At 43.9% G+C, this 19,929-nt stretch overlaps 1 protein-coding gene across 1 annotated transcript in view; it reads left to right on the forward strand.

Moving 5' to 3' along the window:
* The window catches only part of LOC138454580 (ATP-binding cassette sub-family C member 12-like), a 392,790-nt gene that overhangs the window by 313,082 nt on the left and 59,779 nt on the right, over nt 1-19,929 (forward strand). The window lies entirely within an intron of this gene.

Genomic DNA, 19,929 nt, shown 5'->3' on the forward strand with positions numbered 1-19,929 from the left:
ATGTAATTCCCCTTGGTACTCCGATTGTTCCAGAGGAATTAATTTCAGAGGAATCCAGGCAGGAAGAGCTAGTCTCATGCCTACAAGACACCAGTGGTCTAGATACCTCCACTGAGACTGGGTTTGACACTGGAGATTTGCAGTCTCATCCAGTGCAGCCTATAGAACTGTAGTGAAGATGATCATTGAGTATTTGGGATGGGGCCATCCTGCAAAGGGCACTACACAATATTACCTAACGGACATTCTGGATAGGGCCCCCAAAAGAGCGTGTGCTGCCCTGCTATACGTTGAGGAATCCCCTCATGGAACGCTGGAAAAAAAACAGACACCACTCCTGCTATAAATAAGGAGTTGGTGAAAAAATACAAACCCTCTTCCTCTGACCCTGATTTCATATCTAAGCACCCTACAGCAGAGAGCTTGGTGGTACAGGCTGCTTCTTCAACATCCAAAGCCACAGTTAATCCTACCATCCCTCCAGATAGGGACGATAAGCGTTGTGATGCCCCTGCAAAACGTTTTTTTCACCAGGAAGTATGGCATTAAAAGCCATCAATGCATCATGTGCTCTTGCAAAATGCAGCTACACGTTATGGAATGTGATTGCACAAGCCGCTGAAAACATGCCAGAAGGAGAAATCAGAGAATGATTTACTAACCTTACTGATGACAGAAAGGAGGCTGCATGCCAATCCCTACAATCGGGGTTGGATGCATCAGACTGTGTTGGCAGAGTCATGGGATCTAGCACTTTTATCAGGTGGTTTGCATGGTTACGAAAATCTGGTTTTGCCCCTGATGTTCAGTCAAGGGTCCTGGATATGCCCTTTGATGGATCCTTTTAATTGGCAGACAACAGCTTGGAAAAACTGCAGACTTCTAAGGCTGCAGCAACATTTTTAGGAACAGCCATCCACCAACCACAGCAGCACAGCATCCACCTTCACAAAACTGGAGAAGACAGCTCTTTTGGTTCTATACTTCCTTCAACCAAAGAGGTTTTAGAGGTAAGACTGCCCAGGCAACAATCTCCTCCTTGCTCTCAGCCACAGCCCCAAAGCCTCTCTGAGCACTTTGATCACAAAATCACAGTGGGAGGCAGATTGACCCAGTGTCTGTAAGAATGGCACACCATTATTTCAAGTGCACATGCTTTACAAACAGGGACCCAAGGGTACTTTCTCCCATTTCTGAAGCGACCTCCATACTGTCACCCAAGCAAACACTCTCTTCGGGATCCAGATCTACTCCGCCTAAAGGAGATTCTTTCTCTGTTGGGAAAGGTATGAACCAGGGTTGGTATTCCACCAAGAAAAACGGAGTACTGCAACCCATCTTGCACCTTAGGCACTTGAAAAAGTTTCTCAGGAAGGACACATTCAAGATGTTCACTCTTTCACAGATATTACAGGCCCTTCGCAAAAGCTTCAATTTATTGGAGCAATCCTGCACTCTTCCTCAGGGAAGGGTTTGCATCCTGAGTTGAGGGCTCAACGCATCTTGCAGATGGTTATTAAATTTCAAAACGTCCAATTTCTACCAGCATTTGACTTTCTGAAGTTGGTGGTCCTCATGGCATCCTTCATTTACCTGGAGCCAGATGCCTGCCTGAGGATGAGAGCCCTCCAATGGGCCCCCAGATCCCAATGGTCACAGTTCTCTGCCAAAATGACAGACCCTCTTCGGGTCCCAATCAAGGTAGACACAGGGCCTCCAGTGGTGGGGAGTATTGATGATAGGGGAACCTTTTTGACAACTCCGGCTGGAGATAACTGCAGTCACGGATGCCTTCCTCATGAGATGAGGAGCACACATGAGCGATCTGATAATGAGCGGGCTTTGGTCTCCAGAAGAATCAAGGCTACACATAAACCTGTGAGAGCTGAGGGCAATCAGACTGGCGCTAATAGCCGTTTTGCTTTCCAGCCAGCAAAAGAACGTCCTGATAATGAAAGACAACACAGTGGCCATGCATTACTGCAACAAAAGAGGCAGTGTAGGGTCACTACCACTGTGCAAGGAAGCAATGCAGATCTGGTTTTGGTCTCTAAGATTGGGATCTCTCTTTCAGCTGGTCACCTAGCTAGTTAAGAAAATACTATGGTGGGCACCCTGAGCAGGCAGAGCACACTCTCCGAGTGGGAGTTGGCGCAGAATGTTTTTCTGGAGATCTTTGCCCTTTGGGGATCCTTTCAAGTGGGTCTGTTCGTGTCTAGTATCAACAGGCAGTGCAAAGTATTCTGCTCCAGAGAATTTTCTCAGAGAGGAGCTCTGGGACATGCGTTCATAGTGGACTGAGAATTTCCATTCCTGTATGCATTCCCACCAGTCCCCATCATTCCTCATATCATCGGGAGGTTGTGGAAATTCAGGAAATCCATGATCCTGATTGCCCTAGATTGGGCCGGAGGACCTTCTAGGCACATCCACCTGCCCTCCATTCTGTCTTCCCCAGAGAGTGGATCTACTCTCGCAGGAGAGAGACCATCCTCTTCTCCCAAGAATCAGAACACTGAATCTACACGCATGGTTTCTGAGAGGCTAAGATATAAAGATTCAGACCTCCCAGAAAGACGTTATGGAGGTGTTACGTTTGGCCACAATACCAGCAACTAAAGAACTATGCAAATGAGGGTGGTAAACCCTCTACTGAGAACGAAGATGGGTCAAATACACTTGTTTTTTTGTAGTTTCTTCCACTCTGGAGTGGGCACCTTCCCATAGAACAGGTTATTCGGCTGTGTCTGTTCTCGGTAGAGGGGCTCTCAGTCCTCTTTGTGTATGTTTAGGAACTTGGGGTTTCACCCTAAGTCACCCAGGGTAATTAAGACGTGGACCCCTTGCTCACTGTGCTTAGAGAGGCACAGCTTCACCTCACTGATGAGGCCCGACTATGCCGAAACGCATGTCTGGATTTGCTGTTGGTACTCTTGCTCAAATGATAATTGCCTAGCATTTCGGTGCTGGACTGCCCAAGTGGGTGGGACTGGACTGATATACAAATGGATATTTCTCTGTGAAGTGTACAGTGAGCTAAAACGTGGTGGTAGACCCTCCCAGGTTATTTGGCCATGTTTGTTCTCGATAGAGGGGGCTTCCAGTTCTCTTTGTGTATGACTAAAGCCCTATACTGCGGCTGTTGGAACAAGTTTTGCAGCTGGGGTAGGGCTAAAGATGTAGATCCTTACTCTTGCAAAACACCTGCAATGCTTTCTTTTTTACTTCATCTAGCCTATAAGGGGTTGCAGGTAGCTACTATTAAAGGGTATTTTGTGGCGTTATCAATATTCAAATGCACACCAGAGCAAGGTTTTTATTTTAAGATGCCTCTCGTCATTCAATTCCTGAAAGAACTAATGAATGCTTTCCCACCGGTCCCCTTTCTGGTTTCGTCCTGTGAGTAGAATCTGGTTCTTACATTCTTAATGAGAGCACCATTTGAACTGCTCCATTGCTGTCCTCTCAGGTAAAGAAACTGGGAAACCATCTTTTTAATAGCCAACACGTCTTCTCGTGAGTTAGTGAGCTGCAAGCCTTATCATGTAACCACCATTTACTGTATTCTCCAATGAGAAGGTCGTTTTGAGGGTTTCCTCCTTCTTTCTTCACAAGGTCGTATCCGAATTTCATTTAACATGAAAGATTACATTGCCAGATTCCCCCCCCCCTCCTCACCCTTCTAAGGATGAAGAAAGCTTACACAGGCTTGACCAAAAAGAGCTCTTAGCTTTTACATGTCAAGAATGTCAAATGTCAGACAGGATGACCAGCTATTAATCGACTATACTGGTAATGAGTAAGGCCAAGCCATGGCCAAGCAAACACTGTCAAGATGGATTACCTTATGCATTTTGGAGTGCTACTCCATTGCTGTCCCTGATCATTTAAGAGGCCATTCCACCAGGGGAGTAGAAATCACTTTGTGTCTACAAAGAGGTGTAACTGTGCAGGACATTTGTAATGCCGCAACATGGTACTCCCTTCATACACTCTCAAAGCAATTTTGCTGAGACACTCTGTCGAGTCAGGATGGCAGATTTGGAAAAGCGGTTCTGCACAACATTATCCATTAGAAGAACAAATGACTTACCCCTGGTAATGTTCTTTCTGATGGATGCTCCTCCCACTGATTCCTCATAGCCGTCCCAGCCTACCCCTCTCACTAAGAGCACTTTCGTATTCTTCTCTCTTTCAACTCCCATACAGGGTTATATAACTACTCAAGATGGCTGAGCACGAATTAAGAGAAAACTAGGAACGGAGGTAATGAGGCACGGTGCATACTATATATACTATCATCAATGTCACATCCATACACAGGAATGGTAACCATCGAGGGGCATCGAAGCTGATTCTGCACAGCGCCCCCTGCTGTCAGAAATGTTATCCAAGACTGCAAGGCACGATATGAATATATCTAAAATGAGGAATCAGTAAGAGGAACATCAATCAGAAAGAACATCACCAGGGGTAAACAATTTGTTCTTCAGAGGTCTTTTTGACAGCAGATTTGAAAACAGAGGCCAAGGGAGAAGCAACCCTGAGTTAGAAATTGAAAGGTAGTTACATGAGGGATTCCCTCATATGCCTTCTGCTGAGTTCCATGATTCGTGCACCACCTGTTTGAGCTAATGTTCTGCATCCAGCCTCTCCTTAAATCAGGTGATATTATATTGAGAAAAGAAACATAGTCACAAAATCAATCTCTCTTCTTACGCACATACACTCTTACATCTGCCCGCTTACTGAACATGAGACATTCTAAATGTGGATCTGAATCCCAGATATCCCTGGCTTGACAAAACAGTTTTTGTTTTGCTTTTGGTTTGATGTGTGTGCCTATTTTATATTATGAACGTTATTGTTCATTGATACTATAAAGAAGTTCTGTACAAAAACAAATGAGCCTGGGAAATATTTTAGATTCGCCTTAAATTCCTCAAAATAATTGAATTGCTCTGAATAAAGACAGCAATGACCATCAGTTTTATTTTTGGACAGTTCAGAATCATTCTAAAATACATGAAAGGCTCTGTAATCCCACATGTGCATGTGGGAAAGTAAGGGTGCTTGAAAATAAAATATTCAGGATAGCAGATGTATGTTTTCTTCATATCTCGGAGCCGGGAATTAGAGCAAAAAGTCTGCCTAGAATACTGGACGTCTGCACTACCTTCAAGAATGCTCTGTTATCTGCTCCATTACACTTTGTTATCTGACATTTTATTATCTGAAATGCTACTATTAATAGCCATGACAGGTGCCTCCTAATAGAGGGTGCTGGAAAACACAATGTCAGGTAGCAAGGTTTGTTGGTCAATACAATTCCATTTGTATGTGATGCTTACCATTAGAATGTAAAAAGGTAGTCATTACACTTTGGGAATGGGTGTAATGAGATGCAAGGATGCAAGGTGAGAGGTAAAAGAAGGGAGATAATGAATAAGACATGAGGTGTGGGTAGCATGTCATGTAATAATACAACTGCACCAACGATACACAAATAATCTTCAAGATACATAACCTGGAAATAAACTCAACGCTAGAAAACTGCCTACGCAATGTATTCAACTGGATGAACTCCAACTGCCTCAAAATCAACCCAAGCAAAACAGAAATAATGATCGTCACAAAAAATGGAGGAGAAAATCTCTTCATCCCTTGGCCAAGGGAACTCAGAACAACCCCAGCACCCTCGCAGATTGTAAAAAACCTGGCGGTCTTGATGGACAATAATCTCACGCTAGAGCCACAAGCAAACACTCTTCTCAAGAAATGCTTCTTTCCCATGCGAGCGGCAAAGAGGATCCTACCGTTCCTATCATTCGCCAATAAAACAACCACCATCATCACCCTCGTCATGGTCAGAGTAGACTACGCCAACAGCCTATATTTAGGAATGCCTGAACAACTTTAAAAAAAACTACAACGCATACAAAATGCGGCAGCCAGACTGCTTCTGAAGATGCCCCGAAGAGAACACACCACACGAGCGCTGAAACACTACATTGGCTACCAATAAAACAACTAATAAAATTCAAAAGAATGTGCATCACGCTTGAGCAGTACACATCGAAGGCGCTGAGTTCCTGAGAGACAAACTGCAACTACGTCAACCAACAAGAACGCTCAGATCAAGCACTGAAATCCGCCTGGAACCGAAACCCTACAACAAAAGAAAACTCAAAGGATCGTCCTTCTCTCACCAAGCACCGAAAACCTGGAACGACCTTTCAAGGTACATACATAACACAAGAAACCACCTACTATTCAGGAAACTACTAGCTCTTCACGTCATAACTAGAAAGACCGGCCACAGGGGCACAACTAAAACATCGATGAACAAAGAGACAGACCCTGATCCACACCAAGCAATCGACAGAAAAATCCTAAGGAAAATATTCCACGCCATACCAAACAGCCAACCGAGAGACAGCCGTAATAGGACCAAAGACCGAAAACATAGCTAGATGAAGACAGAAACACCAGGACTACTCATCAATAGGACCCAGACCTAAACTATAGCCATTCCCAACAGACCTAATCACGGCAGATAGCAAGGGAATAGGGAACTCCGTACCATTGGCTTCAATCCAGAGGGTGAGAATCAGAAATAAGCACCCAAACTACACAATGCTCGCCAGATACAGCGGGAAGCAAAATGCGCCATCACACACAAACTACAACCAAACAATAGCCCTTAGGAAGTCACCCCATGGAAACCAAAGAACTAACTGAAAGATAGTCATGATAGGAGGAGACTAACGACTAAATACACAGGCTGACAAAGACGGATGCACTAGGACGCATCATCAACAGCACTTTGACCCTGAACCATTTAAAGCTTCAACTGACCAATGTCACATTAGATAACAAAAGAATAGTTAGTACCAACCCAGTTCGACACTCGAAGAAAGGTTCAGACACACCTATCGCTCCATACAATACTCACTATGATAAAGCTGGATCCGCACAGCACCTCCACAGCGAGACAGCCTATAAGGAACCAGGAACAACCCCACCCACAGGGATATAGCTAAAACGGAACCAGAAGTACCTGAGTCAGGATACAGACCTCACTAACCCAACACTCAATTTTCTGCATACTCAACCCACAAAAAACTCACACAACCATTTCTCTCCCAGCAATCCACACACACTTTACTACACCGGATCAACAACACATAAACAACACCTACAGCAGACAAGGTCTCGCCCGATCTGATACTTGCACCAAAGCCTGGCACCCGGTGTATACCGAGCTGAAGCTGCCAACAGCACACCACCTCTCCTACCATCCTACTCCCCTCCTCCCGACTAACCCTACCTGCCCTCCTTCCTGTTTACAGATCCGCCAGAGCGCCTGGGGACCAATTCCAGTGGTGACGGTGGGGCTTTATAAGTACTTTTAACATAACATAACATAACCCTATACGTGATATTATGATGGCTGTAAAAATCACCATGGGTGTCATGACATTTCCAGTTCTCCTTTGGGGTCATGCTCCCAGAAATCAGTAGCCCCTTTGTAACCTTTACAACTAGCCTTCCTAGGGATGGGCTAAACCTCTAGGAATGGCAGCTACTTGGCGCTTTCCCCGAGATTCTCCAGAAATGTACAATAAGGAAACCGATGCATGCTCTCCTTCTCTAGCCCAATGGGAAGCTCTGGGTTGTACTACGACTGCTTCCAAAGACATGGGTCACCATATTACAGCTGCTGATACACACCTCACGGATGGGGATCGCAATGCTCCAAGGGCATACAGAGACCCCTGGGAAAGTATTCCTTTAGGTATCAATGCCCAGGGGTCTCTGCATACCCACGCTCAATCCTTTATTTCTATCCACTGTTCTACAAATTCTCACAGTGACAAGAACAGAAAGGCAAATGCCTTTCTGGAGGAGATGCAATGCACCCCCACCACCACCCCGCACATCACTGGCTCACACTGGAAAACTATTTGTGAGGCGAAATATGGCTCCATACCTGTTTTTTGGCGTGGCTGAGTCAGGTCCTCAGTGTTGCAGAATCTCCTAAAAGAGACCATAGAATACTGACAGTTCTGCTGTCAGTAGAATTGTCATGATTCCCAACTGTGTGTAGTGAATTCACGCAATAGTGATTCCCAATGCCTGGAAGTAACTGCATATGTGGGAGAAAGATGTGGAAAGTCTCTTTCAAATTCGATTATCAACTATTGTCCCGGGTGGATAGCTCAGCAGCAACGTGCTTGCCTTGGATTAAGACAACATGAAGCAACGCAGGTTCGATCCCTGGGTCTGCGCTTAGAAACCTCTGGGCATTAAGCATGTTATAAATGCGCGCCAAAGTCATATTCATAAAACAGTGCCTCGATGCCCACGGGCTGTGTGAGTGCTTAAAAATTGCAAATTAAAAAAATAAAAAAACTATTTAATTATGGGCCAATGTAAACCCTAGATTAATGATAAAATATACTCAAAATACTTAGATTATAAACCCAGAGAAGCTGGCCCTCTAGACACGATTTGGAAGTATGTGGCATATATGTACTCAAAATGAGCTAAATTGTTTATAGCCTTTACCCACGCATGTATTCCTAGAAGATAGCAGTATAGCTTGGACACTATGTTCTTTACTTTTTGTTTAAATGTAGCAATATTGGTATCAGGCAGTCCCACCTGCACTACCAATTCAGTGCCTATTAGCTTTCTTTAAGATGGGGAGGCCATTGTTACAACATGAAAAGTGATAAGCAAGTGGCACACAGTATATTGGGAAAGGTGACAATGGCTTATGGGCACAAATGACATTCATTTCACTGGAACATAAAGTAGAATTAGATATGAAAATCTTGATAGGGGACATTAACATGACACAGTTAAGTAAAAAATGTGTTCCTAAGGAAAATAAATACATTTTATTCCACCCAACATAAACTATGAACTGACTGACAGATTCAATAAGACAGAACAACATGATGTATACCTATCAGAGGACACTTATCAGAAAAAAGACACACTTCACAAACGCTATAACTTTAAACCTGAAGAGATGGAAGTACTGATATAACTACAATGGAATATGAAGACTACCTTTAAGGAATCTAACTGCAGTGGGAAACATAGTAGGATAATGGATTGCATTGCTTAGAGTATATACAAGAAGCCAATCTACAGTTGACAGATACAACATGATGCCAATAATGGCCAATGACACTACACTTGTATTTTAGTAACCTCTCCAGATGAAATGCTCTCTATCGCTCAAAACACATTGGTATGCTGCTTTTACAGTCATGAAACTTACACCAGAGACAGCATGGACATGCTCAATAAACTAAGTCAGGTCAAATGGTACAAGGATCAGTTACTTGCTACATTTGAGACTAAACCATTGTATGCAAGTATTGGACACAAGAGGGGCGATAAGCCATTGAGGCCTTAATATCAAGTCTGCCTAATTCTATTACCATAACAGTGCATTTGGTGAAACAGACTACAAACATTGGACACATTTCTTGACTGGCTTCATAATAATGACCTACATCTGGCATTAACCAGGGCTATTGAAATCACACTGTGCTATATAGTTTTTGAGACTTAAAAAAGAACGATGTACAACATGTTCTTATAAACATATTTAAACACTGTGCATTGTATCAAGCAATACAAATGTTCAAGCATTGCATAGAGAAATATTATTCATCCCAAAGGAGAAACAATGGAATAAGGACAACACAACTCTGAAAATCATCTATGTTTTATCTATGTTTCTGACAACATACATCAAAGAATATCTGTGATTACCTATACAAGGCTCCATCTCTGAAAAATATATTTGGGCTGATTCATGGAATTTGTGACCCGAAAAAAACAGGGATTTGTACGCCATTCTGCCCACAAATACCCATTTGTTAAACAGGGATTTGTGGGCAGAATGGCGCACAAATCCCTGTTTTTTGGCACACAAATTCCATGAATTAGCCCCATTATGTCTTCATTTTCTAAACTCTACCAAAAATATCAGAACCACCTGAATGCTTTTGCGGCTAATTGATATTGAAATGTGACACATGCGATAAGTGTGCTTATGCCGTAATCAAAATGGTATCCATCAGATTACTAAATGGGAGAACTCAGAAGATCAAATGCTTCATCAATTTCAGGTCTACGTCTAAAGTCTATGCTTTCCCACGTGTATGCAACAAAAACTATACATCAGCCGCATGTAAGAGGCATTACGAGATGGCTTTGCCAAACATATCTGGGGGATCAGGAACAATGATTTATGCTACCCCATGGGACAGTTTTGGCTGAATGAAGAATACATCAAAGTGCAAAACTGCATCAAATAATTTGCCATTGATAACATCAAGAATTTACCAAGAGGGGGTGATAAGAACAACTGAAACTAAGAAGGTCCGACGGCAGATGGTTTTATACGATAAGATATAGAACCAGCGGATTAAATACAAGACAGAGATTAATATACTTCTTTGAAGGAATCATAATGAGTGGCTTTATTATCTTATTTATTATACAACAAATTTGCACATGATCCAAAAAGTAATTTTTGTGGACTTTACAGAGAACATGTCTTACTTCATGTGTGACAATATAATAGCCAGCTTTCAACACTATACTAACTCATTCAGTGACTGGGGACTTTTTCTGTTTACTAATAACAATGGGCAAAATATGTATAATTCTATCAAACTTAACCAACAATGCAACATACTGAGGTATATTTATGTCAGATATGGTTGACCTCAGATTAATACAGTGAAGACTCATTCTGTATATTTATTACAGATTTCTGTGATTACTTGCATCAATCGCTTCAATTAGAATGTGTCGTTTACAGATGATTACAAATATTACCCATAAACATGCTATAATTTAGAGCACTAGCTTTGAATTTTGCACTGGTGAGGTTCCATTGAGCTTTCTGTGTAGTTCCTCACAATGAACTATAAGGTTGCGTTGTAGAGCCTAACATTCTGATTTTTGGGTCAGAAGTGTATGAACAGGTCCCTGCAGGAGACAGTCATGGTGTGCCCCCATAAACTCCTACCAAGGGACCCCAAGGCAGTTGGATCAATTGGGAAAAACCGAGGTACAAAACTGAGACTCCCAAAATTCTCCTCATTGTCAGGGGGGAAAACATTGACTGCATCTTGGAGAGTCATCTGCAGATTAGGAGGGAGGAGAACTTTGGGGAGACCCTAACGAAGGGAGCAATGCTGAAGCAAATGCCCCAAGCCCAAACCCCAGTTGGCAAGCAAAATAAGGAAAAACTACATATCCCATAATGTCCCTCTTTTCCAGAGGCACAAGAGTAAATGAAGAAGGGCCTGTAGACCCATTGAGGCATTGGAAGACTGGGGGAATTACCCGAGGACCACTAAAGTAAGGCTTGAGGCACCCTGGAGAGGACAGTCCTGTGGAACTGGAACCACATTCCCATATGGTGCCTGTAGTGGCATAGAGAAGCATAGTTAACTCTTCTACAGAGACTCAGCACCCAGGGAAGACTTTCCTTCCTCTCCATACTAAAAGAACGCCTGAAAGAGGGATAACTCCTGGTTTCCCCACAGCTGCAGCTACAGAAGAGGGAAAGGCTATAACCCCATCACTGCATTTTTAAATTGTTGGGATAAATAGACCGTTAATATTTAAATAAGAAGGAATGAGTATTTGGCCTCCCACCCACCACAAGGATTATACAGCATTTACCTCAACCTGTTGAATTTAGAGAGCATCAAAAATAGCTTCCTGAGTGGAGGACCCCTGGAGACTGAAACAAGGAGAAAATCCGGCACCTGCATCTTCCACGGTAGCCAACAAGCACTGAAAAGGGAATTCAACATGAAGGCAGCACCTGATATAACCTCAGGCCCTGCTTCAATCAACCCACATGACAACAAACATATGTTCCAATCACAGACAAGACCAGCCCATACTACGCAGGTGCAAACTATAGAAAACATCTTCATGTATGAAGTGGAGGGATCATCCTTTTAAAGGCAGCCAACCCAGTCAGTCAATCCTAAGCCTTGGGAGAGCTGGCAGGACGTGAGCAATAGATCCTGTGAGATCCCAATCCTGAAGGTCCTGTGTCAGGCATGCATGCCGGCAGGGACAAGGTGTCACATCTCTGCATCTCTACCTCTGGGTGTTTCTGTCTGCAGACCCGCAGGCCATTGACAATCATCACCAGAGAAGACCCTGAATCATTATTTACTATTTCCTTTGATAAATCTGTATTTCCATAAAACATGGACATCCATTCCCTTAACGCACCTGCAAGATATCTGGAAAAACCAGAAACCCAATCTAGAAACTCTTTGGAATCTGAGTTGCATGCACACTGGTTTTATCATGACTAGAAGGAGACAGACTCGTTTTAATGGACTGCAACATTCAACATACAACAGAAATTACTGTGCGTTTGTTTTCATACTAAAACTCCTCGGGTTCATCAGCACTGGATCCTCTCCCAAAGTCCCTGCCAGGGATTTCAAGTCTCAAGTCCAACCTATGTACACCCCTAGTGAGATTCCTCATTGTATGTCCAGTACAGTGTACCCATCACTTCTTGTTCAACATCGTGGGTTGCCTTTCGTCCTGTTCATTTGCTCCTATGTAACTTGCCTGTTATTCCTTCTTGTTTACCTTCCTTATGTATGTACTCGCCTGTTCCTTTATGTCAGCATAACAGCCCCCAAACCTTCATTAAGTGCCCTTTGCATTTCCTAACACAAGGAAAGATGAGATATTGATGCATGGTAAGGAGATGGAATCATGTTGTTGCTGGGAGAGAGGGTTTGGGTTCACAGGATATTTTGCAGTGTTAAAGGAAGGAAGTTATCATTGTATGAAGCAGGCGCAAGGTCTTAGCTTGTTAGAGAGAGGGATAGAGTGAAAACAAGAGGAATTGCTTGGTAGCAGCGACGCATGGTATCACCTTGGCGAGGAATGTGTGGGGTACAATATTGAAGGATGAGAATTGGAAATTTATGAAAGAGAGATAACTTACTTGGAAGACGACAATGTTATGTTATGTTAACGTTATTTATAGAGCACGTGTTCACCCGAGGGTATCGTGGCACTGAAAGGAGGAAGACTACAAGCAAGGAGGCACCCAGCCAAGAACAAATAAACGTATAAGAGATAGGTCATCAGAGCCTTCCGAAAGGCTAGGTGATTGGACAATGACTTCAGAGTCAATGGAAGACTGTTCCATAGTTGAGATGCAGTAATAGAAAAAGCATGACCACCTAGATGCAAACGGCGATAGGGGGGCACCGTTAGCAGACCTGCTGAAACTGAGCACAGTGGAAGGTTCGGGATGTACCGATCAAATTTAGCACAGAGATACTCTGCCACCTGGTCAAGGAGAGTCCAGTGAAGGGTGCACAGCGACTTAAATTTAACACGCTGTGCCACCGGAAGCCAATGGAGAGAGCGGAGTACCGGGGTTATATGAGGGCCCTATGGAGTGCCTGTTGCCAGCCTGGCAGCCAAGTTCTGAATGCGCTGCAATCTCCCGATCAGCCCCTGGGCTGAGCGAGTTACAGAGAGTTGCAGTAATCGAACCTGCTAAGAACCATTGTTGCAACTACAGGCGGATGCAGCAGGGCAGGAATCAGGTGGAGCACTTTCCTAAGAATATTCAACTGGAAATGCCCCTGCTGACATACCACGGAAACTTGGGGCCTAGAGACAGATTGGCTGACATGATGATGCAAAGATTATTTACCTTTGTGCAGGGAGCCTGAAGAGGGCCCAAAGCAGAAGGCCAGAAAGAGGAAATCCACAGTGAAGGATTCTGGGGGGAACCCACCATCAACACCTTAGTCTTGTCCCCATTCAGTTTCAGCCAATTCTGCCCCATCCACTGTCCCAGGGCAGTCAGGCACTTGTGCAAACATGACGACACTTCAGCCTGATCCAGATCTAGGCGAATCAGTAGCTGGGTATCGTCTGCATACGAGTAGCACCTGATGCCGTAGGAACGGATTAGGCAGATCAGCAAAAAGATGTAATAGGGGACAGAGCGGAGCCCTGCGGAACACCATAGCAGAGATGAGAAGATTTAGAAAGAAAGGGGGGAAGTGAGACTGTTTGGGATCTGTCTTCCAGAAAGGAGCCAAACCAGGCCAGTACCTGACCAGAGACACTGATCAGATCCAGGCGAGGGAGCAGGGTGTATGATCCATGGTGTCGAACGCCGCTGACAGATCTAAAAGAATCAGGGTGCCGACACCGCCCCCGTCAACCAGCCGGGCCATATCGTCCTGTACGGAGACAAGAACACTTTCTGTCCCCCTACCAGGATGAAAACCGTACTGGGCTAGGTCGAGCATCTTAGATGACTCGACAAAGGAAGACAGTAGCGGGGACACCAGTGACTCTAACAGTTTCATGAGACAGGGTAGGAGAGAGATGGGGAGAAAGTTAGATCAAAGAGAGGGATCAAGGGAGGGCTTTTCAAAAGAGGTATAACACGGGCAGCCTTAAGCTTGGGAGGAATAAAACCCCACTGGCAGGAAAGATTTACAGTTGAGATGATTTCACTTAGAAGATTGGCAGAAAGCTGTTTGATCACTGTCAGAGGAAGCAGATCCGAGGGAGCGCAGGACTTAATCCCCAGCAAAGCTTTGGAGATCATATATTCCGAGAATATCAGGAACTGTGACAAGGAGGGCCTGGGGTGGTCCATATCCTGAGAGGAGGGTAGATTTCCAGATGGAGTAGTGTGAGTCCCAGGGACGAGACTCCCTGCAATATTAACACAGATAATTTCGACTTTAGTGATAAAAAAGTCAGATAGGGAGTCACATAACTCCTGAGTAGGTCTAATAGCGGGAGTGCATTTGGTAGAAGATGACAGAGAATTAATTACCGAAAATAAGGTTTTAGGTTTGTTAAGGGCAGTCCCCATCTTTTCTGCAAAGTAAAGTTTTTGAGCTGTGAGAATAGCCGCCAAGTAAGCTGAGAGACTGGCCCGATACTGCTGCTTGTCGGTAGTATCATAGTGCAGACGCCATTTGTGATCTAGTTGTTTTACCGCAAGGCGCAACAATCTTAGCTGGTCAGAAAATGATGGCTCGGAAGGAAGTCTGCAGGGTTGAAAGTGACAAAGGGGGGCCTCCTCATTGGCGGCACCCAGAAGCAGGGAAATGAGTAAGGACATAGAGGGAGAGGAAGCCAGGGACCATTTTTCCTTAATGGAGCCGACCAGCGCCTGAAGATTAGCGGAGCACCAACACCACCGCAAAGTGCGCTCAGGGAGAACCTTGGGTATAGCACAATTGCTAAACAAGGAACAAGTTATTAAATAGTGGTCAGTCCAGAGCATGGGCTCGGCAGCGAGGAAGGACAGAAGGGTTTTGCTGGAGAACACCACATCCAGCATATTACCTAGCTTATGAGTAGGTCCAACAACCTGCTGGGGAAGATCAAAATCGAGATCGTAGGCTGTAGTCCTGGGAGGATTACATTTAAGATTTAAATCATCAAGAATGATCAAATTGGCATATTTTGCCTGCAGATTGGCTATAAAATCAACCAGAAGTTCCAGCAGGTCGCCGTAGGCGCCAGGAGGACGGTAGATGATCAGCATATGGCAATAAAGAGAGGGCAAGACAGTGCAACTCAATAGTAAAGATTCAAAATTGAGGTTATGGGGACAACAGAATTGTGAACAGCGTAGTTCAGATTTAAAAATGATGGCAACCCCACCACCGCAGCTTGGACCAGGCCTATCACGGTGGATAATGCTGTAGCCTACCCGGATGGCCTGAACCAAAACCGGGCCTGAGCACTCCTGGAGCCAAGTTTCTGTAAGGACTAGCATGGCTGGGCAGCGATCAGTGAGGAGAAAGGATGCATCTGCTGCATGGGCCGTAAGAGGCTGAGTGTTTAAAAGTGCCAAGGATAGCGTAGTAGTACGTGGTTATATACCTTGCACTTGTTGAGTATTAGACAGAGAAGCGCTTGTCCAGCCAACTGGAAGGCAAGTATGCAAAGGGACCAGAGCCAACAGCTTCTCCCTAGGATAATGTAACATGCCTCTGTTACCGGCCGTCGCACGGATGGGCACAGACGGGCTCGCCTTAAGTGCACCTTCGGCGCACTGACGGCATGCCCGCTGCGCCCGTCCGCTGTGGAGAGTAGTGTGTCGAAGGAAAACAAATTGAACAGTTTGTCCTGGGAAGCAGGAGGAGTAGTTGGTGGAAAGTGAGGGTAGGCCCATGCTTCTCTGCCTAACCCCACCAAGGTGTGCCAGACACATGTGGAAGTGCCACCCATCTGCGCAGCGTGGCAGGAAGTCTTTAACCACCCATTAGGAAAGTGCTCCAAAGGAAACCCTTACCAGATAGCAATCGGGAGGGTCACAAAAACATCTGACTACCCAAGAGACATAGTCTGCCATCTGGAAGGAAAGATGAACGCTCTGAGCCAGGTGTAAGAGGACCAGATAACCCTAATCAGTCTTAAACCATCCTCCTGGAGGAGGGGACCATTCAGTTTGCCCATTTATATTGAGTTGGACTTGTAGGGGCATTTGGAACACTTGGCATTGCACCCCTCACCCGGTATGAATTGTTTTGGTTTGAATTTTTGGACCTAGCAAGACTGAGCATTTCCCTGATGGAAACTGTGTGCTGTTGACTCATTGATGAGAAAGACTCACCCTTCCTTCACAGTGCACCCTAACACTTGAAGACACCATCATCCTGACACCTTGTTTATTAAGTTTTGCTCAATCCTGACATAGTTTATTTATTTTGTATAAAAAGGTTAAGAACACTACTTACGACATACATGGTTTCTGAGTCTCCATTTTTCAAGTTCCTGCTTTCCCTTCCCTAGGAGCTGCTGAACCCCACAGTCCCTCTCCAGCTATTCTGTGCCCCACCTTTGATTTACAGTGTGGATCAGATCAGATGGCGGAAGAAAGAGGAATGGGACAAAACAACAAACAACACAGGAGCTCTTCTTGCTCAACATCCTGTATAGGAATTAAAATTGTTAAAACATTGTTGCACATTCAATTCTAAACTATACTTTAACTTTTATTCTTGAAACTGCAGAAATACCTGTATTCCTCCGCCACTAACCTGGAGAAATTATTGTTTATTTTTAAAATGTTTATTTTTCTCTTAAAATTCAGAATTCCTTAGTAATAAAGGCTTTCTCCTCTACTTTCACCTTCCAACCAAATGAGTGCCTTTTATTTCCCAAAATATTATGAAAGTTTCTTTACTCTTACTGATTTCCAAATGAGTTGGTCACTGTTGCACTTTTAAATATTCAAGATAACTTTAACAATTGCTTGTATTCTTCTGCTTGACTTGCAAAAAGTTTGTTTTGTAATGAACAGAGAAAAAAGGAAGGGAAATATGTTGTTTACCTTTAAAAACCACTAACTACCTTGGATGTGCATCCTTAACTACATTTCCCAGCATTCCAAGCAAAATGGTCGTCGGCACTTCTTCTGTGTGTAATGCGTAGTCATCAACAGTATCTTTATATTGAAAGACTCTCAAAAAAAAAAAAAAAACAGCCTTCCAGAGCGAATGCGAGTCACAGAAAGTTCCTTTTCCACACACAAAGCTCAACAGGCATTAACTTCCTCAATTTACAAATGGGCTTTTCAAATATGGTTGACTACTTTTCTCCTTCGTAGCAATTTTAAAGTCTGCTGAGCATATACGGCGGGTCAAGAGTCTGCAGTGTACGCCACAGCTCTCGGCTCAATGTGAAGTAAACACGCTTCACTTCAAAGCAAATCAGAAGTAGCACAAAGGTATCATAAAGCGGATTTTGGATATGCCACAGCTGAATGCACTACCTGTAGTATACTCGCTTCACTTCTAAGCAAATCAGAAGTAACGCGAAGGTTGCGTTAGGTGGCTTTCGTTGCAGAGCCAAAAAGCAAACAGTTTCTGAATGAATACTAGAACGTTGACTCCTAATGGCTTAATAGAGTCTATTTCTCCTGCGCTACGTAATCTTCAAACACATTAGTTGAACTGCTATCTTTAGCGCTGTATTCCCTCAAGTATCTCCAGACCGTGCTCTAAAAGTTTACATAAAAACTGCTGCTAACTTGCCAACAAGCTGACTTCTTCATGCACTGATATCCCTAACACTATCACAGTTCCAATCTTCCTAAAAATAAACAAACATAGCTCCTAGCTCGCCAACCAGCTGCGCTCCCACCAGATATTTGTGGTCTGAAGCAAACTCCAGATCTGCTTCCTCTTCTGTCTTCTTATTAACTTGAAAAGGGAAGGCCTAACGGAGCTAAACTAAAACATGACTGACTTCCATAAAAGAAATGATAAAAGGCAGTTTAGAATGGTCTGCCAGGACAATCTGCCCTCCACATTCCAAATTGGATCTCTGCTGAGGGAATCCACCATTTTAGCTGGGGTTTGAGCCCAATCCACCATTTTGAATGCTCAGCTATGCCGATCTCTGAGAAAATGCATTAGGGAAAAACAACAATCATTTAGCATTACAAACATAACTACAACCCTCCAACTTCTGTGCCCTGCTGACTCTGTGTGTCCTGGTTCTTAGCTTCACCCTTCCCGCAAGACCCCTGATGTCCCTGACACCATTCTAGGAACACAGTGACAGGCTGTCGTTCTAGCAGCCTGTCACAGGTTACAATCTGCTTAAGCTAGATTATATGGTAACATGATGGTAGGATATGATGGCTATTATGTTTATTTTGTATCCATTGAAGCTATCGTACTGAACAATTATAAACATTGCTCTTTGTCAAAAGACGATCTTCGCTATCTGTGTATTTCTCCAATCTGTTGGTAACAAGATTTTGATATTTTCTTATATTGATTTCTGTTCATTTAAAAAAAAAAAACTGTTCCGTTTTGTAAAATCTATGGATTTCAAATGATTTCTCTGTTGTCCTTCTCTTTCCATAGTTTTGCAGCATAACTAAACCTTGAGAAAGCACCTGAATGGTGTGGAACACTTGTTGGCAAGAATACATAGATGCCACCCTACCAAATGAACTGCTGATTACTTCTATAGGTTGCTTACTAGGGCATTTAAACCATAATTGAATAGTTGTACGCACTTGGCACTCTGGTGACAAGGCCCTCCATCTTATAGTCTTGAGTTCAGATAATGTTCCTAACATTGAGATACCCTGAAAAGGAGAGCAATTCTTAAATAGTTTCATCTGTGAGATATGAGAGTGTGTGGCACTGCGACTGGCATGTGGGCAGACTCCAAGATGGAATAATTGCCAATTGGTAGCTTTACATCATTTGTACCTTATAGTATTTTGTAAGATTCCTATGAAACACAGCTTTGATATTTCATGGCAAGGTGTGTCACTATGGAAGACATGAGACAAACTACAGCAACAAGCCTGAGGTGCATTACAATAATTTACATAAAGGGGCCCTTATTGTGTAAATTGGCATTGGCTGACCTGTGGTAGGTGGGCGTACTGCTGGGTGACCAGAAACTACCACTGGGTAAATGCTATGGTGGGGATGCAGACAGCGAGAGGGGTCGCATTATCATCTGAGTGTGCTACTGCAGCCTCTACCCACTGAGCCTCTCTCTTTCTTCACCAATTGGGCATAAGATATGATATGATATGATATGGTATTTGTAACGCGCCTATACACAAGTGTTTCAAGGCGCGACGAGGCAGGGAGGGAGGGAAACAAGGGGAAGACAGACAAACGATCCTACTAGGCCAGGTGTCATTCAGATCGTGCAAGTGCAGAGGAGCTGTGGGTTTCACGTACAAAATCCACCATGTTATACAACAGCCACTAATTGGTGTGAGTGGGAGCATTTCATAAGGGTATCCTTGGGATTCGCTAAGACCTGCAGCAAGTGTGAGGGATTGAAATTCCAAGGCGATCCATCAAAACCCTCTGG

This window comes from Ambystoma mexicanum, chromosome 1p, assembly GCF_040938575.1.
Source record: "Ambystoma mexicanum isolate Mex_15411 chromosome 1p, UKY_AmexF1_1, whole genome shotgun sequence".
Lineage (NCBI taxonomy): Eukaryota > Metazoa > Chordata > Amphibia > Caudata > Ambystomatidae > Ambystoma > Ambystoma mexicanum.